Here is a 24,273-nt window from a genome sequence, read left to right as displayed (position 1 = left end):
GCTTGGTTAGCCACTGTACAGAACAAAGTTAAGATACCATGCTTGAGACTGCTATCCTAAGAACAGTCTGTTTATGAGGTGGGATCTTGGCTGGCATCTGTGAACTTGGATTTCAGGAGGGCTCCCACTATTCCCAGAACTGATAAGAGTGGCTTACTGTGTCTAAATTATTCATGCAAATGATGTGGTTTATGCTGAACCCCTGCTTCCCTTCTGGGAATCTGGAAATTTGATATATGATTGGTAGAGGGTACCTGCCTGACTCAACCCTCACGCACACCTGTTTGTGCACACACACATGCACACAAGCACATGAGTGTGAGTGTGAGTGCACAGATGCAACCCAGTGTCCCCCACCCCAGCACCACCTGCAGGCCCCTGGACTCAGATGAGAAGCCAAACTACAGATGCTGAGTCTCTAATGGGCTTCTCAGGGCAGAAACATCATGCACCTGTTGCTCCATTTTTGTTGTGGGTGGGGGGGAGCGGGGGCGGGTAGTGTGCTCTGAGTGACTCCTCATGGGAGAAAGAAAGCAAAAGGAAGCCTGCACATGGATTCTTCCAGATTCTGCCTGTGTCTTTTCCCTCATGATCTGGCTGTATATCCTGCTACATCACTGAAATAAATCCTAGCCATGTGTACAACTATACGTAGCGTCCCATGAGTCCTCTTAGTGAATCTCTGGCTGTCAGGGTGGTCTTGGAGACAGTGGGCATAGCCACTTTCCGCAGGCAGTTTACCTTCACAGGCTTTACTTTAAAAAGCAGTACAGCGTTAATGTGTTTCATCAGAAAGTTGTGGAAAGACTTGGCATTTCACTCCTGTTCTGACAAGATAAACAAACCTCCAAATATATTTGCAATCTGTGATTTCAATACATCAGCTTGTAACAAACATTTTACACAATAAAAAAATTCTGGAAGGGAATCAGGAAGGCAGGGGAATGTACACAGCAGAAACAATAGTGCACTTCTAAAGAAAAATAAGCAGAAGTGTCATTGTTCCTTTAGCCTTGAGGCACAATTATTCTTTGTTCTGAGAATTGTGAGGAAAAAAAAATCGAAGAAGCCACAGGAAGATCTCCTGTGGACTTCCAAAAACAGCAACCATGGGAGAAAGTGAGAAGAGAGCAAGGGATCGTGTTATTAATGAATGTCATCTTTTAAAATTATAGTAACATTACCTTTACTACAACATCAGTCTGTGTTTTGTCTAGGCTTCTTTTTAGGTGCTGGAGGGCTGTTAAATATTTGTGAACAAAGGAAGGAAAAATATTCACACAGTATGTTCTGAAATTGAATTGAAAACAGAAGAACAAAGCAGTGTTCATTGAGATCATCACATTAAAAGAAAAGATGCCTGACATCAGATAGAATTAAAATGCCAATGCCTGACATCAGATAGAATTAAAATGCCAATTCCATAATAAATATGTCATGAAGAGCTACTGTAACACAATATAAAATGTTGGAAAACAATAATGCAGTATATATCTTCTAAGCATCACTGTTAAGTTTTTCTCATCCTTTAAAGCAATGTGATTTTTCAGAATGTATAAAATGCAATGTTATGACAGTGTGTTACCCATTTTATATAGCTTCACAGGGTGTACTCAGAAAATGAGTAATGAATTTAAGGAAGAGATTTCATCTACTGAGAGTATGGCTTGAGACTCTTCCCTTCCTCTAGGAGTCCTGTAACATTTATGTATCTTTAGCATCTGCCCCCCTTATCTTTTTCTTGCCACCCACTTACTAGTTGATAGTTTATTTTTTTCCTATAAACTAAATGGTTTCTTAATGGAAGAGAAATTAAAAGACTGGCCTTAAGGGGAAATGGGATTTGAGAAAAATTGTGTTGGGAACCAAGAATTTCCTGTTCCCTTCAAGGTCCTTCTAGACAAAGAATGAGACAGATTACCAGGAGAAAATCAAATTTAACAGTGTGTCTACAGGAATCCACCCAGACATGGAAATTACAAAGACAGGCAAAAAGAGGTATATATGTCATCCTAAACTAAGGAGAAGCATGTAGGGGTCTAGAACTTCAAAGAGAAGGAATACAATTCACAAGAAGATGAAAAGGAGTAAATGTTTGGTGAGCAAATGTTTGCTGGGCCACTCTGAAACAACGGAACACGGAGGACTTTGGCCAAACAGGCCTTGCTAGGTTCCTCCCTGTCCACCATACCTAGTTCATATCATAATGTAGTTATTTGTGGTGATAGCTCTCTTCCTGGAGCAGGTCCTCTGTCTGAATTCTTTTGAGGCAGTTTGGGGTGGGAGCAGAGAGCTTTTCCTGAATCTGCTAGGTTGTGATTGCTTTTTAACTCAAAATAATCTTCATGCCCAAGTGGCCCATCTTGAGGAGACCTGCCCTTGGTCTCTACAGTTGGAAGAGGATAGGATCAAAAGAAGAAAAGTAGTGAGAATACTGAAGAGTTTGAGGACCGTGTGTAGGTTTTTCTCACTAGCAGAGAGTTACTCTAATGTGTAAGCCTGTTGAATGACCTGTCACTAAAATAGAAGTGATATGACAAATAATTATGTCTATCAGAGAATTTCAATATTGTCACAGAAAGGATTCTTTTCCCATACTCTCAGTTCAGTTAAAATATGTAAATCATTTGTAATGAAGACTTTTTTTGTTACATTTCTCATGATAAAGGTAAGTGGATGTAGCTTCACAATTTTTTTTTTTCTAAGACTTTAAACTCCATTAAGGAAGGGAAGTGAATCCATAACTCTTTATTTACATTGTTCTCCCCACACCCTCAGACTCTTCTCAGTGTCTACTCCAGAATAGGAATTTGGAGAAAAGGGTAGAGGGTGATGGGGAGTGCCTTGCTCCTTTTGTTGCTATGTTATGAAAAATTAATTTTACTTTGTAATTCATAAGTGAGAGTTAGACTGGAACTCTATAGGATTTCAGTTCTAGAATTTCCACTGGATTTTTTTTTATAGTTCCTATTTCTTTGCTGAGATTCCCTGTCTTTATATTCATTGTGAGAGTATTTTTATTTACTTCCCTGAAAATAATTAAAATAGCTCATTTAATACTCTTGACTAATAATTTAGACAACTGGGTCATCTTTGTTGATTGTCTTTCTCTTAAAAATTGGGCCATGTTTTTTCTGCTTTGTCTCCTCTTTGTTCTGATCTTTAATTTTACCCTGGATATTGCGAATGTTCTGTCATGGGGACTCTAGATTCTGTTATAGTCTCCTGAAGAGTTGATTTTGATATTTTGTTTGTTTTTAAATCAAGTACAGCATTTGGTTGGTTTCAGGCTGCATGGTTTGAATCTCCTGAGGTGGCAACATCACAAATTTCAGGGGTTTCTTTTTAGATTTAGCTGTGTAATTGGAGCTTACCCTAGCACATGTATGGTTCAGGGGTCAGCCACAGAATTGAGCAAAGTTTATAGGGAGAAATCGGTGCACTCCCCCTCTTTCTCCTTTCCAGTGTCACCCCCTTGCTATCCAGGAGCTGTGATTGCCCTGGACTCTGACCTCTGGTTCTTCAGACCAGAAATACTGCAGAATTTCTATCAGAGTTTTAGCCATTCCATGTAGAGATATCTTTGTTCCATCCTCAGGGTGAAAGTTGGGAAACTGGCACTGTGCCCTGTTTCTTCTTCCTAGTTTCAAAATCTCCTCCAGGATCTACATGTTTTTGCTTATTCTCTTATGCCTCTCAGTCACTGTTTTATATTATTTTTTAATATTTTTCCCGAGTTTTTAATTGCTTCCTGTAGTAGGGTTGGATCTTGTAGAGCTACTAAGCTATACTAATAGCAAAACCTTATATCTCTATGTGATTTCAGATATTACAAATGTCAAATAAACTTTGTGACTATAAAAGTTTCTATGGTGTTTTTGCTAATGGGATATTACAATAAAAATAATCTACCTGATAAAGGTGAGCCTACCAAAGATGACTGTTCTTTAAGCCATTTAAATATAGAAAAAAAAATAGAATTTCTCAGAAGTCTGTAAAATAAAAATAATAGGTAAATAGAAGGATAATTACTTGGAAATTCATACTATACATTAAGGACATTTGAAGAAAGAATAAGTGGCATTACAGAAGGCATAAGGTGAGAGGCAAATACAAACGCTGTGACCTTGATTCTAAGTTGTTATATATAAAGACATTGGACCTTGGTATATGTTTTTTCCCTCAAAGTATGATGTGTGTTGGCAGGGGCTCTCTTCCATTTAGTGACTCAGGGATCTAGTTGCCCACCATATTGTGATGTTGCCAGGTAAACATGTGGCTTGCATATCTGCTACAGGGAAAGAAAGAGCCAGAGAGTTGCTTACACATGGGCTTTTTATACCCAGACCTGGAAATGGCATGCATTTCTGTCTATAACCCATTGGCTAGAACTCAGTGAAGTGATCCCAATCCATCTCTGCAAGGAAGGTTGGAAATGTTCTTTCTGTGTATCCAGGAAAAGAAAGATGTATGATGAACATGTGGCATTGTGTGTGCCACATTCTTCTTTTAATCAAAGCTATTAAAAAGAAAGGGGGACAGTTTTTTTAAGAGATACGATTTTTACTCCACATTTCTCTTCTTAATAAGAGAGAGATACTACTTTCCACATTGCTACTTCTTGCATATTACAAGAATACCGATAGGACCAAGATCATCTCATTTATGCAGTTGATCTAAAACGAGCAAAAGGGCTGACTTACCATGAAGAATAATATCTTTATTTACAGACAGAATGATATTTGGGGGGTTTCTGGTATTTTAGATGTTATTTCTGCTTCCTTTTCTCAGAAGTCTTAGCAACCTGCTCTATATTATAAAAGCAATATAGACTGTGGGGTTGGTGTACAATAAGAGATATAGTATATGTGGTTTTTATATACAGGAGGGTACTCCACAGCCTAGATAGAGGGTAGGAGCACTGGGGACCTGCCACTGAGGGTTGGTGCAGCTGGGGCTGCCTTCGTGCTGATTGCCCTTTATCCCCAGGAAGGCTAGTAGACCAGGCTTTGACCTTCCTCTTTAGGGGCTATCTGCCCTAACATGTGGGAGAGGCCTACAACGTAGTCATTCAGGAATCCCAAAGCCTGAAATGTTCTCCACTCATTACTGATTCTCCCTTTAAAAGTATTTCCTACCTTGGATTTTGGACTTACTAGGCACATATTGTTTCATTGTTATAGTTGGGTTTTATTTTTTTTTAAACTTAGAATACCTTAGCTAATCTTTCATAGTTTCTTGTGTTTTCCTTTATATTTTGTAACTATCTAACTTTAAACTCTTTCTTCAATTTTACTAAATGTTTAGCATACTTAGTTTTATGTATTTTTTAGCTCCTTTCATGCATATATACAGAGAGGAAGGGGAGAGAGACTAAAAGATACAGGAATAGACTGGACTTCTATATACAATGCAGTATTTTTGTGCAGAAATCATCAAAAGCTATTTTCTAAAAGAATCAATATCTCTGTCACCATAGATAATTTTAGCAAAATAACTATTATTTTAATATAATATATAGTATTTTCTAGAATGAGATACATTATTTATAAAATTATAATATAATATAAATTGACTTATTAAATAATTCATTTATACTAATGTGTATTATTATATTACTATATATTATATTACATATAGTATTTTCTAGAATATATACAATATAAAGTACATGAAAAAAATACCCAAAAGAGTCAAAAGAAAAAAAAATCACTCAGTGCTGTCATTCAGTCACTGTTAACAATTTTAAAGACTTTTACACTGAAAACTTAATGATGTTTATAAGTAGACAGAGAGCAATCCACTACAAAATCATGGACAGCTGGTTAGTTGAGGAGGCAGTCTGTAGAAATGGAGAGAATGGAAGATTTGAGACATTGACATTAGAAGAGCATAAAGCAACTAAATGGAGTAAAAATATTATAAAGATACAGTTTTAACATTTTTAAGGGGAAAGAAAGGAAGTGATAAGCCACAAGCAAAATCTCTTAAGATCAAGAAGAATCCCTAATGCTAGTTTCTTGATAGGAAAAAAGCTAGAGATGCTAGAGATAGCTGATAAGCCCCCAATATAGAAAAACTGATGTCACCCCAAAGGCTAATAACATTAGCCCTAAGAGCCCTGTGGGACTTCAGAGTAGTCAAAGTGCTTTGGAGTATTCTTCCTGACGGAAATAAACAGCATGAGGTAAAACTAATTAATCTAATTTTACAGCCCAAGTTGGGAAAGAGCAATCTGGCAATTTTCTCACTAGATGCAAAAATAAATGAATAAATAAATAAATAATTCTGTTTATATTTATTTTGGCTATATATTTTATACGTAAGTCTAGCACCTTTTTTTCAAATAAGCACTGCCCTTCCATTTAGGATTGATACCAGAAAATGCATATTCAAGCTGGAGGTTTATTTATTATTGAGTTCCAAATCGAGTAAGAAATGACTATACAAGCTCAAGAACTTATATAGAACCATTAAATAATTTATGGAGGAGCATAACTCAAAGAAGGAAGGCAGGAAGCCTGGGAAGAGGCTAAGAGTGAAGGAGAGAAAGAGGGAAGGCAGGTGGGAGGGAGGATTTTTCCTTAAGTTTTAAATAGATTATGTTTTTGAAAGAAATGAGCCATGTATGCTACAAATTCCCAAATTCAATCTAAAAATCTCCATTACCAAGGTTCATAAATTGCTTTTAAAAGTTAAATTGCTGTTTAATTTCTCATAGTTTAGGCATTCTGGGCATTCCTGTTTGAAACACTGACCTGATTAGTTTTTCAGTTTACTTTTGGAAATTAGTTCATTAGTCTCTAATTAAGCCAAGTAATGTAGGCTGAATAATGACCCCCAAAGATATCCATATCCAAATCTCTGGAACCTGTGAATATATTCTCTAACAGGGTAAGAGGGTCTTTGCAGATGTGATTAAGTTAAGGATCTTGGATGGGGAGCTTAGCCTGCATTATATAAGTGGGCCTTAAATGTAATCACAAGTGTTCCTGTAAGAGGGAGGCAGAGGGAGACTTGGCAACAGAAAAGGAAGTGTGACAATGGAAGCAGAGGTTGGAGAGAAGCAAGAGATGGGAGCAATGTAAAGAAGATGAAAGGAGCCACTAGCCAAACAATACAAGTGACCTCCAAAAGATGGAAAGGCAAGAAAACAAATCCTCCTCTCAAGCCTCCAGAAAACACAATCCTGACAACACCTTGATTTCAGACTTTTTAAAGATTTTAGACAGTTCTGAGATCCAGAACTGTAGGAAAACAAATATATATTATTTCAAGTCAAGTCAGTAAATTTGTGGTAATTTGTTACAACAATAAGAAACCTATATAGTGAGCCAGTTTAAATAGATCTGAAAGCTAAAGAAAAGGCTCTTTCTATATATTCCTATATACACATATATAAAGGCTTTGTATATAAAAAAGCTATCGATATATGTATATAAAAAGGCTATGCATATATATGCATATATATGAAATCAAATATCTAACATGTTAGGCTTTTAATAAAAACAGAAAATACGGGTGCCTGGGTGGCTCAGTTGGTTGGGCATCTGCCTTCGGCTCTGGTTGTGGTCCCAGAGCCCCAAGTCGGGCTCCCGCTTCTTCCTATCCCTCTGCCTGCCACTCCCCCTGCTTGTGCTCTCTCTCTCTGTCTCTCTCTCAGATAAATAAATAAAATCTTAAAAAAAAAAACAGAAAATACAACACATTCCTCTAGAAGCATGTGAAGGTACTGTTAAGATACATAACATTGGGTGGTTCAGTTGGTTAAGTGTCTTACTCTTGGTTTCAGCTCAGGTCATGATCTCTGGGTCCTAGGATTAAAACCCAAGTTCAGGCTCCGTGCTGGTTGAGGAGCCTGCTTAAGATTCTCCCTCCTGCCTAAGATTCTCTCTCCTGCCGTGCCTGGGTGGCTCTGTCAGTTAAGTGTCTGCCTTTAGCTCAGGTCATGATCCCGGGGTCCTGGGGTCAAGCCCCACACTGGGCTCCAGCAGGGAGCTTGCTTCTCCCTCTCCCTCTGTCCCCAACCTTTCCCTGCTCATGCTGTCTTCCTCTCTCAAATAAATAAAATCTTCAAAGAAAGAGAGAGATTCTCTCTCTCCCTCTGCCCCTCTCCAGCTCAATCTCTCTCTCTCTCTTAAATAAATAAATCTTTTTAAAAAAATACATATCATCATTATACTACTTGTACTACACTCGGTCTCAGCTGAAAAGCCATTACTATATCGCTTGTGGTTGTGCTAAAACACAGAGGAAATTTAAATATGGCAGAAACTCTCTTAACTGACCTCCTCCTGAAGGAGTTATGGATTCATTGATGATCTCCATCTTAACTGTAAAAGATACTAACCAGTGTCCACAGCATATTGAATATTCCCTGGTAGTGATACTCATGCCTACTTCTGATCCTGCCAGTTAAGTTGTCTGCCCTAAAAATAGTTGTGCTTTTTCCCAAACTGATTTATTTCAATAAATTATTTCAATAAATAATATACATCCATAATTTGATAACAAAGATTGTAATTCTTGGGGGTTTTTTAAAGATTTTATTTATTTATTTTTGTGAGAGAGAGAGAGCGTGAACTCGCACACAAATGGTGGGGAGGGGCAGGGGGAGATGCAGACTCTGAGCAGATGCAGACTTTTCACTGAGCAAGGAGTCCAACCGGGAATTCGATCCTAGGACTCCAGGATCATGACCTGAGCCGAAGGCAGACACTTAACCAACTGAGCCACCCAGGCACCCTGTAATTCTTGGTTTTTTTAAGATTTTATTTTCAAGTAATCTCTATACCCAGTGTGGGGCTCAAATTCACAATCCTGAGATCAAGAGTCACATGCTCTACCAACTGAGCCAGCCAGGCATCCTACAAAGATTGTGATTTTATATGTACAGTTTTTGTTTTGTTTTAGTGAGCTCTACGCCCAGTGTGGGGCTCAAACTCACAACCCCAAGATCATAAGTCAAATGCTCTACCCACTGAACCAACCACGCATCCCTGTATGTACAGTTTTAATTCCACACTTTGACTAAATGTTTCATAAATTGATGAAATTGAAAAAAAAAACAAACCCTTGTTTCCATGAAGATGCTTTGTAAAATTTAATACAAATGAATAGCTAATACAAATTGCTGTTAATGTATGGGGGAGACAACTTAAAAGTTTTGAAAAAATCATAAAAATACGGAAGAATTCCTAGATTGCTTCATAAATGTCTTCAGTTTCTTAAAGCCCTTCCCTAAGGACACTCAGAAATGGAGATTAGAGATGATGTGCCAGTTAAGAGTGTAAACTTGGGAGCCAGAAACCTGTGTTTTAACCTTATCTCTACTACTGACTGTGTATCCTTAGGCAAGTTTCTTAACCTCATATATAAAAATGAGAATGATAACAATTGCTACCTCAAAGAGATAGTGGGAGGATTAGAAGTGCCTGACACATAGTATGTGCTCAATTATTATTGTTAATACTATTACTGTTACTATATATGTGGTTTATTCAAGAATGACTATCTGGACCATCTATTGGTGGAATCATACTTGAAGAAGAGTCCTAGGCTTTATGTCAAAAGACTGATAACTGAATGTTCATGTAGTTTTATGTTAAAATAAATTTTTCAATTCTCTACTATAGACAACTTTGCCAATTAACAAACCAATTCCAATCCTAATCGCTTCTAATGAGGGATTCTCTTATAGGTTGGTTTCTTTTTCTGTAAGTAATTAGCTTATAAACACACATTTAAGACCCAAATCCCATGAAAATTAAAAGCTCACATGACATGCAAGTATCACTTGACTCAATCCTTTCTTTATATACTTTTTTAAAAGATTAAGTCTAAAACAGTAAGACAATCTGCGGGGCGCCTGGGTGGCTCAGTCGTTAAGCGTCTGCCTTCGGCTCAGGTCACGGTCCCAGGGTCCTGGGATCGAGCCCCACATCGGGTTCTCTGCTCAGCGGGAAGCCTGTTTCTCCCTCTCCCACTCCCCCTGCTTGTGTTCCCTCTCTTGCTGTGTCTCTCTCTGTCAAATAAATAAAATCTTAAAAAATAAATAAATAAAACAATAAGACAATCTGCCTGTGGCCCATGGCACCCTGCAAGACTCTGGCTTTACTGTTCTGTCTCCATGTATCATTCACCTTATGATAATAAGGGCCAGGGTCCTTTCAAGCTGAGATTGCCTTCTGTAGCTGGTACAGAAGGATCCATTAGCATCTGCTTTCAAACATTTCAATGTTGTTGCATCTCTGTTGTTACCTACGGAATCATATTGAAGTAGATGTTATTAGAACTCTCCTGAGACCTAGCCTATTATATTGCCCTGGGTCACCCAGAGGGGTCTACCCACCAGAAATGAGAGAGGTGAATCACTGCCTTCTGACAAAATAAACAGACTTTCCTTTTTCTTTTCTTTTTTTAAGATTTATTTATTTAGGGGCACCTGGGTGGCTCAGTCCTTGAGCGCCTGCCTTCGGCTCAGGTCATGGTCCCAGGGTCCTGGGATGGAGCCCCGCATCAGGCTCCCTGCTCAGCGGGAAGCCTGCTTCTCCCTCTCCCACTCCCCCTGTTTGTGTTCCCTCTCTCGCTGTGTCTCTCTGTGTCAAATAAATAAATAAAATCTTTAAAAAAAATGAATATGTTTTTTTACATATCCTTTTTACTAAATTCAGGAGGCTGATAGACTATGCTTTTGAATTACCCTGTAATCAAAACAAGCCATGGACGTTAGAAATGTAAAGCCATACTTAATTCATCATGACAGCAAACCAGAGGATATTCTTTCACATATATTTTTACAGAGATATATGGACAGGCAGATTGAATCTTGTGGATATATACTGGAATTTCAAATTCACTTTAAGACATTTTAAGAAACATGAATATTGGTTCCCTGGATAATCTAAAAATTTAAGTAAATTATTTCCATATAAATGGCAGTCATAGTTATTATATAACTAACTTTGGTACTCTGTAGCCAAAAGATATTCCCTGTGTTCTGATGAGACCCAGTAAATATGCATAGCAAAAAAAAAGAGCTCATTTATTTAACATCTCCTAAGTATGCCACACTTTATTCAGTCTTTTTCCAACATTTTACTACACGTTTGTCAAACATACAGAAAAGTGGGAAGAATTGTACTATGAACACTCACCACCTAGATTCTACAAGTAACATTTAACTTCACTTGCTTTATCACATTTATCAATTTCTCTATCCTTGTATCAGTCCAAATTATTTTTAATATATTTGAAAGTAAATTGTATACATCATTATATTTCCCCCAAGTACACTAGATTGAATTCGAGTTTAATATTTGGTTGTATTTTTCTGAGGTAAAATATCAATACAGTGTAATGCAAATGTCTTGAGTATTACCATTCAAGGAGTTTCCACAACTGCACAAATCTGTGCAATCAGAATACAGAATGCTAATATCACCTCATAAAGTTATCTCCTGTCCCCTTACCACACTTCCCAGTCTTCCAACACTCCACAGGAAAATACCGTTCTCTTTTTTTTCCTACCACAGATGAGTTTTAACAGCTCTAGAAATTCATGTAAATACGTACTCTTTCATGTAAGGCTTTCTTAATTCAGGGTATTTTGTTTCCAGATTCGTCCACATTGTTACTTTTTTCAGTAGTTCCTACTTTTATTGCTGAGTAATATCTCATGTGTGAAGATGCCTCAGTTTGTTTATCCATTGTCTTACTGATGGATGCCTGTGTTTCCAGTTTCAGGCTGCTATGAACCTTCTTGTACTAGCCTTTTTTGTATATATTTGTTTTCATTTCTCTTGATGAGGGGACTTGTTGGGTTATAGAGTAGGCATATGTCTCGTTTTAGAAGAAATTGCCAGATCTTTCTCCAAAGTAATTGTATGGTATTACACTCCACCAACCATGTGTGAGTGTTCCAATGGTTCCATATCTTCACTAACATTCAGTGGTGTTAGTCTTTACAATTTTGGCCAAACTTGTGGATGTGTTTTGTTAGCTGATTGTGGTTTTATTGTGCATTTCCCTGATGACTAATTATGTTGAACTAATTGTCATGTGCTCATTGAACATTTGTGCCTCTTCCTTTGTGAGGGTTCTAATCAACTTTTTTGTTCATTTTCTTTTTATTTTTTAAATTAAAAAAAATTTTTTGAAGATTTTATTTATTTGAGAACACAAGCAGGGGTGAGGAGCAGAGCAGGAGGGAGAAGGACAAGCAGACTCTGTGCTGAGCATGGAGCCCAACATGGGGCTTGATCCCACAACCCTGAGATCATGACCTGAGCCAAAACCAAGAGTCGGACGCCCAACTGACTGAGCCATCCAGGCACACCTTTGGTTCATTTTCAAAGTGTTTATTTCTTTTTATTGTTTCCAGAATTCAGCATGCATATTGATACCAGTATTTTGTCAGAGATATGTTTTGCAAATTTTTCTCCCAGCCTGGAGATTGTTCATTAATTTTCTAAATGATGTCTCTCAATGAGCAAAAGTTTTAAATTTTTTTTAAAGATTTTATTTATTTATTTGACAGAGAGAGATAGCATGAGCAGTGGGGAGAAGGAGCAGACTCCCTGCTGAGCAGGGAGCCTGATGCAGAACTCAATCCCAGGACCCTGGGATCATGACCTGAGCTGAAGGCAGATGCTTAACTGACTGAGCCACCCGGGAGGCCCAAAAGTTTTAAATTTTTATGAAGATTAATTTATCATTATTTTCATTTATGGTTATTGCTTTCTTCCATGTTAGAAACTTTGTCTACCTCCAAGTCACAAAGATCGTCTGTTTTCACATGAAAGATTTATAGTTTTACTTTTTTACATTTAGGTCTGTGTTCCATCTCTAATTAATTTTGTTTATGGTGTGAGGTAGAAATTGCATTTTATTTCTTTGCTTATTAATACCCAGTTGTTCCAACATTATTCATAGAAAAGGCTTTCTGTTCCCAATGGGTTGCCTTGGCTACTTTGTCAAAAATCAATGACCCAGTACAAGTGGGAGGACATTTCTGGGCTCTCTAGTCAATTCTCTTGATATTTTTATTGATCTTCATGCCACATTATCTTTATTACTATCACATTATAGTAGGTCTTTTTTTTTAAACATTTTATTTATTTATTTGACACAGAAAGAGAGATAGCGAGAGAGAGAGAGAGAGAGAGAGCACAAGCAGGGGGAGCGGCAGGCAGAGGCAGAGGGAGAAGCAGGCTCCCTGCTAAGCAGGGAGCCTGACGTGGGGCTCCATCCCAGGACGCTGGGATCATGACCTGAGCCAAAGGCAGACGCTTAACCGACTGAGCCACCCCGGCACCGCAACATTATAGTAGGTCTTAAAACTCAGTTATTTTAAGTCCCCTAAGTTTGTTCTTCCTTTTCAAAATTGCTTTGGATAATCTAGACTCTCCCTTTGTATTTTCATATCCTTTTATTTTCCTACATACATTTTATAATCAGCTTGACTTTTTTTAAAGATTTTATTTGTTTATTTGAGAGAGAGAGTAAGCGAGTGAGAGTACACGAGCAGGGGCAGAGGGAGAGGGAGAAGCAGACTCTCTGCTCAGCTGGGAGCCCGACATGAGGCTTGATCCCAGGACCTGGAGATCACGACCTGAGCCAAAGGCAGACGCTTAACCATCTGAGCCACCCAGGTGCCCCTGAACTGGGTCTTTAGGAGTATGTCTGCCATACAGAGAGAACAGAAAAGTCCTAGCAGCAAGTGTAAGGTAAATATAGAGAGTAGCTTATCATGTATATGATGGGCAGGGAAGTGAGTTTGCAAAGACGCGCTAGAGCCAAATAATTAGAAAATTTGTGCTTAAGGAGTTTGTATTTTATGTTAAAGTAGGTGGGAGTCATGAAATGTTTTTAAGAAGTACAGTGGTTTAATCCTATTTGTGTTTATAAAGCTATCTGGTGTAATTCAGAAGGGTGGGTTGGATTCAGAAGAAACTAAAGACAGGGAAACTAGTTGGGAGGCCATGTCAGGCAATTGAAAATGAATCTGAAGTGAGGCAGGACAGAGAGATTAATATATGAGACATGTATGAGGTAGACTGAATCAACAACTGAGGATAGAAAAGAAGAGGTCATGGGTGAGTTTACTATTTCTAATATGTTTGATGGGGTGCATGGTGGTTTCATTAATAAGGAAAGAAAATGCAGAGGGAAAGGCAGAGTTTGGAAAAAAACTGAGTTTTGTATCTTACAAATTGAGGAGGCAGGATCCATTCATCAGCTATAACTATAGATCTGAAAATGAGGAGAAGACTAAGGGCTAGAGATTTGATTTGCAAATCACATTAAGATTCACTTGACATTAGTTAAGCTGAGAACTGGATCTATATACCCAACTGGTGTGTCTTAGGGAGGCTATTGAATGAGGAGTAGGCTGAGATAACTTGTGAGGCCCCTCTGAGCCTTTGAGTAAATATTAAGAGGAAGAAAGAGTTGAAGAATATGGGATAACTAGGAGATTCGGTGCTAGTGAAGTAGACAGTTCTGGAATACCAACTCTGACAGTTTGGTTCTTAAACTTGCCTTATTTCTTAAACAAGAGGCATATTATAAAAAAATAACTAGAGGAAAATTAAGCTCACATCATGTATTAATTAGAACAGTTCGGGGTTTATGCAAGAGGAAATAATTTGAACTAGCTTCAGTTAAATAAGACTTTTTTTTAATAAAATATTTATAGTTAAACTTTAGAACCACTTTGGCCACTCTCCCATCTCCTAATTTTGTTGCAGTTTTTTTAACATATAATGTATTATTTGTACATTTGTACATCAGGGGTACAGGTCTGTGATTCATCAGTCTTTTATAATAACCAGTGCTCATTACAACACATACCCTCCCCAATGTCCATCACCCAGCCACCCCACCCTTCCACCCCTCTCCCCTCCAGCAGCCTTCAGTTTGTTTCCTATGATTAAGAGTCTCTTATGGTTTTTGTCTTGTTTCATTTTTTTCCCTCTCTTCCCCTATGGTCCTCTGCCTTGTTTCTTAAATTCCATATATCAGTGAGATCATATGATAATTGTCTTTCTCTGATGGACTTATTTTGCTTAGTATAATACCCTCTAGTTCCATCCACATCATTGCACATGGCAAGATTTCATTTTTTTGATGGCTGCTTAATAGTCCATTGTATATATATACCACAACTTCATTATTCATTCATCTGTTGATGGACATCTAGGCTCTTTCCATAGTTTGGCTATTGTGGACATTGCTGCTGTAAACATTGGGGTGCAGGTGCCCCTTCAGATCCCTACATTTGTATCTTTGGAATAAATACCCAGTAGTGCAATTGCTGGGTCATAGGGTAGCTCTATTTTCAACTTTTTGAGGAACCCCCGTACTGTCTTCCAGACTGGCTGCTCTAGCTTGCATTCCCACCAACAGGGTAGGAAGGTTCCCCTTTCTCCACATCCTCGCCAACATCTGTCTTTTCCTGCCTTTTTAATTTTAGCCATTCTGACGGGTGTGAGGTGGTATCTCATTGAGGTTTTGATTTGGATTTCCCTGATGCCGAGTGATGTTGAGCACTTTTTCATGTGTTGGCTATTTGGATGTCTTCTTTGGAGAAAAGTCTGTTCATGTCTCCTGCCCTTTTTCTTGATTGGATTAATTGTTCTTTGGATATTGAGTTTGAGAAGTTTTTTATAGATATTGGATACCAGCCCTTTATCTGATATGTCATTTGCAAATATCTTCTCCCGTTCTGTAGGTAGCCTTTTAGTTTTGTTGACTGTTTCCTTTGCTGTGCAGAAGCTTTTTATCTTGATGAAGTCCCAAAAGTTCATTTTTGCTTTTGTTTCCCTTGCCTTTGGAGATGTGTCTAACAAGAAGTTGCTGCGGCAGAGGTCAAAGAGGTTGCTGCCTGTGTTCTCCTCTAGGATTTTGATGGATTCCTGTCTCACATTTAGGTCTTTCATCCATTTTGAGTCTAGTTTTTTGTATGGTATTAGGAAATGGTCCAGTTTCATTCTTCTGCATGTGGCTGTCCAATTTTCCCAACACCATTTGTTGAAGAGACTGTCTTTTTTCCATTGGATATTCTTTCCTGCTTTGTCGAAGAAATAAGCCTTTCTTATGAGAATGCGGTGGTACCTCATAGAAGCCATGGGTAAGAATGCTATTGTAATCAGGAGGCAGACAACCATTGAGGATCTACACTCAGCTCCACTCTACTTTTTTCTCTGTCTCTTCCCTCTCTTCTATCCCCTCCAGACTTTTTTTTTTGTTTCTCCTGATGGCATAGCCCGTACATTTTTGTTATAGCCCCAGACACCCAGTCTTACCAATTTCCTCTCCCCATTCTAAATCCCCAGGGAAGTTCTCTGATTGCCCCAACATAGTTGAGATACTCCCTCCCTATCCATCCTGATCCAATCAAGTGTGTGTGTGTGTGTGTGTGTGTGTGTATTTAGAGGGCTCATGGATTCCAGTCCAAAGAAATCATGATATATGGGGGTGGTATCCAGATAAGACATCAGTAATTTTTATAAGCACCCCAGTTTGGGAACTAATGATTTAGGCTCTGTTGTTTTTATGAAAATAAAGACTGTGGTAGGGATTATAATGCACACCACCCCTGCAGTGCCAATGTGCTAATATCCAAAACATGTGGAAATACTATGTTACATGACAAAGGGGAATTAAAGTTATAGATGGAATTAAGGTTCCTCATCAACTGACCTTAAAATAAGATTATATGAGATTATCTGGATGGGCCAAATATAATCAAAAAGGTCCTTAAATGTGGAAGAAGTAGGCAGAATTTTCAGTGTGTCAGAGTAATGTCATTGCTGGCTTTGAAGATGGAAGGGGACCATGAACCAAGGAGGTGGCCTCTAGAATGTGGAAGGTCAAGGAAAAGGATTCTGCCTGGGACCTCCATACAGGAATTCAATTCTGCTGACACCGTGATTTTAGCCCAGTGTGACCCTTTTCAGAATTCTGACTTCTAGAGCTGTAATAAATTTGTGTTGTATTAAAGGCACTACGTTTTTGGGTTTTTTTTTTTTTTTAAAGCAGCCACAGAAAACTATTATTAAGGAGAATGGTTAATACTTGAATAAGAGAGAGAGGTAAAAGATAATTTCAAGGCTGTATTCCTTAAGCAGATTTGTTCCATGGTGAACTTTTTTTTTTTATCTGTCCAGCACTTTTCTCTTGTTCTGAAAATAGCAACTACCCTTACTCTTTTTTTTTTTCCCCTCCAACTAAGTGGTTCTACTGGGGGTACCATTCTTATGTCACACATGTACTTTTTCTCCAAGAATGATTATGTTACTTGATCTTACCCAATCATGCTCTTTATCTGGTGTTCTAAAAATTGGAACTGAGGGAAGAGAGGCTCATTCTGTCTGGTAACGACTTGATAGGTATGAGGCCACAATTTGTCAGAGGCCATGGTTCTAAGCCTACAGAACATGCCTTTCAGATGTTCTGAAAGAACGACCCTGTCTAAAAGAGGCTGGTTTGAGAACCTTACCTGGAATTTGAAGCATTCACGTTATTTGTTCCCTTTATTCCGAAAGTCATTCATATACTTACCCTTTCACAGCTTGGGTTACACAATAACTTTCTCTTTTTGCCTAAGCTACTTCATTGTACTTTTAGTCACTTCCATGAAAATATCCTGACAACTCAGGCACAGAATAAGAAAATAAACCCAGTAATCAAATGAAAGTTGACACACATATATACACATCTATTAAGAATGCAAAAATTACCTTTATTAACCAAGTGGGGTTTTTTAAGGCATCTTCTGTATGTGAAACATTGTCAGTGAAATGAATAGGACAAAGTCCTACTTCTAGGCATTTGCAGATTTATTCATCCTATAGTCTGTGTTTATATTTACCAATATACATACCCTCTTACAGTATGTCTTCACTACATTCCCCTTATACTTATTTGACAAATAAAAAATATTTGAGTTCAAGAAAGTCTGGTTCGTAAAATACACAAATGGAAGAACCACAAAAGTTAATGGGAAGAATTTCAGGATATTCAGATCTCTAAGGGCAATTACCAGACTCTCCCCAAAAATGCTGCCATCACAGTCAAAACAGTTGCTGGGCAGGACTAGGGGTGTGGCCCTGTGGCAGCTCTTTTATTCTTAGCCAAATGTTTCTCAATTCCATCATAACTGAAGCAAAAAGAAGAAAGGAAAAGTAATTTGGAATAAATCACTTTGGGCCCACAGGCCAATTCACGTTGGATTCGCTCAGGTGTGTTTATTTTAATAGCTGATCCGAAGGCACGTGAGATACCACAGCTGACCAGATTTTAAACGTAAAAGCAGAGAACTTAAAACTAAGCATGCATGCAGCATGGAATAATAATCAAGTTGGGCTTCTTAAAATGCTAAATGCCAGAAAACCTGAAACCATTAGGGCAAAGTCCACACAACACAGGCCGAATATTCTGTTTCTCAGAGGGGCTTTTAGAAGGCTCAGATTCTAAGGTGGCTACCTAAAAAGCAGGGTCAAAGATGCGTCTTCTTTGACAACCCGTGTTCTTCTTCCCAAGATATTCGGGTAGGCTTATTCAAGAATCTTTTTAAGAAGAAAGATTATTGTCACCAAAAGTGTAGAAACAGCAACAGTAGAGTTTGTTCTCAGGAAAAGTGCTGAGCTTTAACAGCTGTCTCTGGTTGGGTAGTCACCCACTGCGTTCTGGGCTCGCACACAGCAGAGACACGTTAACCAGGATACGCTGCACAGACGGTCTGTGGGTGAGAAATCCCCAAGCCCCTCACCTCTGGAGGGCTGAGGACTGCGCGCGCGAGAAAAAAGGCGCGGAGGATAGGGGTGGGGGAATAATACGTGGGGAGATAGGCATGCAAAAAGGTGAAAGGCTAGCTAGGGAGGATCCAGGGTGGCTCCAGGGAGAGGCGTGGTGGCCCCCGGGGACTGGTTAGCTTGGCCCCAAGCCAAGCGCGCTTTCTCGAGGATGAGTGTGGGGGTGCACCGAGGGGACCAGAAAACTTCTCTGCCAATGTTATCAACAGACCTCAAGAGTGGAAAACTCCGGCCGGGTGCCCCGAGCACTAGGTTTTCCGGACCAAGGCGGCGGAGGCTCCGCGCCCGCTGTTTCCCACCCTGCCTGGCCACGCCCCTCCTCTCTTAACCCCGCCCGGGCCCCACCCCCACCGCTTTCCACCTCCCTGCCCCTCCGCTCCCGGCTCCAGGCTCCTACTAGGTTCGTCGGCGGTGGGAGCGCGCAGGCGCGGCTGGCAGCTCCCAGAGCGCAGAGGAGCGGCGCCCAGGGCGCGGTGAGTGCGGTGGTGGCCCTGGGCTGCTGGCTGGGAACCTGGTTCACGCCGAACATCCCGGGAGGGTTCGGGGAGTGCGCGGGTGAGTGCCCGGGGAAGCGTCGGTCCCGGGAGGAGAAACTGGCCGGACGTGAGGTGGGGGAGTTGGCCGCTCTGCTTAAGAGTGTCCAGCCCCGGCTGCGTGCGGAGCGGAGTGCGTGGTGGCGGGAGTGGGTGAGGGTTTGTGTGAGGAGGAAAATAGAAGAGAAGGGCTCCGGAGGCTGCAAGTACTTACTCAGGCTTGGCAGGACTGGGAGGCTCGCCAAGGGCGCTGGAGGTTGTCCCAGCTTCAAGTTCAGTATGCCCCGCTGGGTGCCCCTGAGCGGCGTCCCGGGCCCATCCCGCCGCACCCCCCCCCCCCCCCCAGCGCTGCCGTCTCAGAGTGCAGAGTTGCCAGGAACATTCCTTGTCGCGGGGGAGAGGATTTGGGGAAGGTGGGCTTTCGCCCCAGGCTAGTGCCAAAGAGGGTGTGGCGTTCGTGTGACTTTCCTTCACCCCGCCCCCGGGAATGTGTCCGTCTTCTGGTACATTGTGCTCATGGACATTTTAACAAAGGCTATGACTGTTTTCTAGGCAGTGGCGGGTGACAGCGGGGGCGGGTCGGTGGAGGGGCAGTGTATGAGGTCGCAATGTGGCCCTGGGGGACGGGGGCGGGGGCAGGCATGGAGGGAATGGAAGGAAGGGAACAACCTCCCTGCCGCAGCTTTTTCCTTCTTCCTGGTCCGCTGATTTTTGATCAGTGGTAGGAGCAGCCTCGAGAGGGATATAATTGGAAATCAGTGTGTGTGTTCGGACTCTGGCTGCAGCCATTGGTTTTGTAATTGTGCTGTTGATGTATTTTTTAAGTGTCCCTTCAGTAGAAAAGCGAAACTAATGAAATTGAAGAGGAAATAAGAGGTTGGGTGTCAAAACTTAGAGGTAAATTAATGCCTTCTGGTAGTTGTAGTATAAATACAGCCAGATTTTGAAGGATGTGAAGGAGCGCAAGTCGGGGTAAGTGAAAAGTTGATGAGGGTGCTGTTGATGGTTTCAGTCAAGAGGGGATTATTGGATGTGTGTGTGGAGATGTTGCCAAGTTCTTGGGTAGACTCACTTTAGAACCTTTAAAAATGATACTGGGAATATAAAACATTAGGGTGAACACTGTAATATTGGATAAGGTTCTAAGGCTTTCATTTGCAAAATTAGGAACTTTGTGGAAAGTGGTATATATGTTTTCAAGCATAAATGTTGATTTTTTTATTCATCTGTTTTAACTGAATACAGCAACTACTTCCTCTGCCCCTTTGCCTTGATTGTGAATCCTGTTTTATAAATAGTGAGCTTTCAGGGGTATAGCAAGATGGCGGAGGAGTAGGAGACCTAAATTTTGTCTGGTCCCAGGAATTCAGCTAGATATCAAACCATTCTGAACACCTACAGACTCAATAGGAGATGGAAGAAAAGAATAGCAGCAACTCTATGAACAGAAAAGTGACCACTTTCTGGTAGGTAGGACATGTGGAGAACTGAATCCGAGGCGATATTCGGGAAGATAGACGGGGAGTTGGGGGGTGGACTCTGTCAGCCGCTTCTGGCAAGTGATAGAGCTGTGGAGCACAAAATCAGAACTTTTAGAAGTCGGCTCCGCTGAGGGACGTTACTCCAGTGGCTAAGCGGGGGGTGGAATCCTCGCGGGACAGTGGGGTCTCGGGACCCTTGGGGTCACAGAAAGACCGGGGGTGCCTGAGTGCAGCAGGGCTCCCAGGTTTTGGTGCCGGGAAGCCGGCTGCAAAGAGTGAGCCTAGGAGTGGACTCTCAGCTTGGGGTTGCCATAGACCGTGATCCGTGGCACAGTCCGGCCACTACTCTTCTAGCAGGGACCCACCAAGTGGCAGATCTGGGGAGAGTCCCCTTTCTCCCCATGGGAGGAGCGGCGCGTGCAATCTGCTGGGTTTGGAGACTCCACACGGGGTGGGGTGCCAGAGATAGAAACACTGGGTCACAGGCCAAGTGAGCACGGAATGCAACCAGAGACCAGGGAGACAGGAGTGATTGACTGCTTTTCTCTGAGGGCTCACTGAGGAGTGGGGCCCCGAATTCTCAGCTCCTCGGGACCAGAGATTGGGAGGCTGCCATTTTCATTCCCATCCTCTAGAGCTGTACAGAAAGTGTTCAGGGAACCAAAGCTCCCGAGAGCAAACCCAAGCAGATTACTTAGCCCAGACCAGGCAAGAGCGGGGCGATTCCACCTGGGGCACCTGGTGGCAAAGACATTTGAGAATCACTACAACAGGTCCCTCCCCCAGATCAGCAAGAGCCAAGACCAAGTGTACTGATCAATGAGACCTGCAAAACTCCAGCGCTGGGGGAATACAGCACATAGAATTCATGGCTTTTTTCCCATGATTCTTTAGTCTTTCAAAGTTAATTTTTTAATTTTTCTTTATTTTTTCTTTTTCTGTTTCTTTTTTTGAATTTTTCTTCTTTTCAACCAGCATCTTATCAATTCCTTTTTTAAACTCTAAGTTTCATTTTTACAGCAATATTCCATCCCTTCATTGTATTTACCCTTATTTTTGTATATATATGAGGTTTTTTTTCTTTAAAATTTTGGGAGGCAGTTTCTTCTAACAGACCAAAATACACCCAAAATCTAGTGTGTGGCTCTGTTATATTCATCTGTCTGATTGTATTCTTCATATTCTTTTTTTTTCTTTCTTTTCCCCCCAGTTTTGGGTCTCTTCTGATTTATTTTTCTGGGGTTGTTGTTACCCTTTTAGCATTTTGTTCTCTCATTCATCTTTTCTCCTCTGGACAAAATGACAAAATGGAAAAACTGACCTCAAAAAAAAAAAAAAAGAACAAGAGGCAGTACCAACTGCCAGGGACTTAATCAATACAGACATTAGTAAGATGTCGCAACTAGAGTTCAGAATGATGAAAGATACTAGCTGGGTTTGAAAAAAGCATAGAAGATACTAGAGAATCCCTTTCTGGAGAAATAAAATCTAGCCAAGTCAAAATCAAAAAGGCTATTAATGAGGTGCAATCAAAAATGGAGGCAATGGAGTCTCTAACTGCTAGGATAAATGAGGCAGAAGAGAAAATTAGTGATATAGAAGACCAAATGATGGAGAATAAAGAAGCTGAGGAAAAGAGAGATAAATAACTACCAGATCATGAGGGGGGAATTCGAGAGATAAGTGATACCATAAGACAAAACAATATTAGAATAATTGGGATCCCAGAAGAAGAAGAAACAGAGGGCAGAAGGTGTGTTGGAGCAAGTTATAGTGGAGAACTTCCCTAATTTGGGGAAGGAAACAGGCATCCAGGAGGCACAGAGAACCCCCCTCAAAATCAATAAAAATAGGTTAACACCCTGACATCATTTTTTTTCTGTTATTCTTCATTAAATAATTTTTTTAAATGAACATATAGTGTATTTTTTGTTTCAGGGTTACAGGTCTGTGATTCATCAGTCTTACACAATTCACAGCGCTCCCCATAGCACATATCCTCCCCACTGTCCATCACCCAGCCACCCCATCCCTCCCACCCCCTTCCACTTCAGGAACCCTCAGTTTGTTTCCTGAGATTGAGTCTCTTATCGTTTGTCTCCCTCTCTGGTTTCATCTTGTTTCATTTTTTCCCTCCTTTCCCCAGTGATCCTCTGCCTTGTTTCTCAAATTCTTCATATCAGTGAGATCATATAATAATTATCTTTCTCTGATTGATTTATTTCGCTTAGCAAAATGCCCAAATGGGAAGATTTCGTTTTTCTGATGGCTGCATAATATTCCATTGTGTGTATATATACATATATATGTGTACATACACACACCACATCTTTATCCATCTGTTGATGGACATCTAGGCTCTTTCCATAGTTTGGCTGTTGTGGACATTGCTGCTATAAACATTGGGGTGCGGGTGCCCCCTCGGATCACTACATTTGTATCTTTGAACACCCCGACATCTAATAGTAAACCTTACAAATCTCAGAGACAAAGAGAAAATCCTGAAAGCAGCTCGGGACATGAGGTCTGTAACATACAATGGTAGAAACATTAGATTGGCAGCAGACCTATCCACAGAGACCTGGCAGGCCAGAAAGGACTGGCATGATATATTCAGGGCACTAAGCAAGAAAAATGTGCAGCTAAGAATACTATATCCAGCTAGGCTGTCATTGAAAATAGAGATAAAAATCTTCCAGGACAAACAAAAACTAAAAGAATTTGTGACCACCACACTGGCCCTACAAGAAATACTGAAAGGGGTCCTCTAAGGAAAGAGAGAACCTAAATGTAACATAGACCAGAAAGGAACAGAGACAATATACAGTAACAGTCACCTTACAGGCAATACAACAGCACTAAATTCATATCTTTCAGTAGTTACCCTGAATGTAAATGGGCTAAATGCCCCAATCAAAAGGCACAGGTTATCAGATGGATAAAAAAAACAAGACCCATTGATATACTGTCTGCAAGAGACTCATTTTAGACCCAAAGACACCTCCAGATTGAAAGTGAAGGGGTGGAAAACCATTTACCATGCTAATGGACATCAAAAGAAAGCTGGGGTGGCAATCCTTATATCAGACAAATTAGATTTTAAACCAAAGACCATAATAGGAGATGAGGAAGGACACTATATCATACTTAAAGGGTCTATCCTATAAGAAGATCTAACAATTTTATATATTTATGCCCCTAACATGGGAGCAGCCAATTATATAAGCCAATTAATAACAAAATCAAAGAAACACATCGACAATAATACAATAATAGTATGGGACTTTAACACCCCCCCTCACAGCAATGGATAGATCATCTAAGCAAACAAGGAAATAAGGGCTTTAAATGACACATTGGACCAGAAGGACTTCACAGATATATTCAGACCTTTCCATCTCAAAGCAACAGAATACACATTCTCTTCTAGTGCACATGGAA

At 40.3% G+C, this 24,273-nt stretch overlaps 1 protein-coding gene across 3 annotated transcripts in view; it reads left to right on the top strand.

Annotated features, from left to right (window-relative positions):
• The window catches only part of PRRG1 (proline rich and Gla domain 1), a 173,105-nt gene that overhangs the window by 2,708 nt on the left and 146,124 nt on the right, over positions 1 to 24,273 (top strand). Inside the window, exon 1 of one of the 3 annotated variants that reach the window (XM_027607463.1) lies at positions 19,179 to 19,291. The exons of 1 other annotated variant lie outside the window; for it this stretch is intronic. The gene's annotated coding sequence lies outside the window, so the exon portion shown is untranslated. Of the gene's footprint in view, positions 1 to 19,178; positions 19,374 to 24,273 lie in introns of those variants that run through there. One more of the 3 variants, XM_027607464.1, reaches the window with a different exon arrangement.

The sequence above is a fragment of the Zalophus californianus genome, chromosome X (assembly GCF_009762305.2).
Source record: "Zalophus californianus isolate mZalCal1 chromosome X, mZalCal1.pri.v2, whole genome shotgun sequence".
Classification (NCBI taxonomy): domain Eukaryota; kingdom Metazoa; phylum Chordata; class Mammalia; order Carnivora; family Otariidae; genus Zalophus; species Zalophus californianus.
Note: the sequence above shows the minus strand (reverse complement) of the source record. Positions and strands in the feature narration are given on the sequence as shown.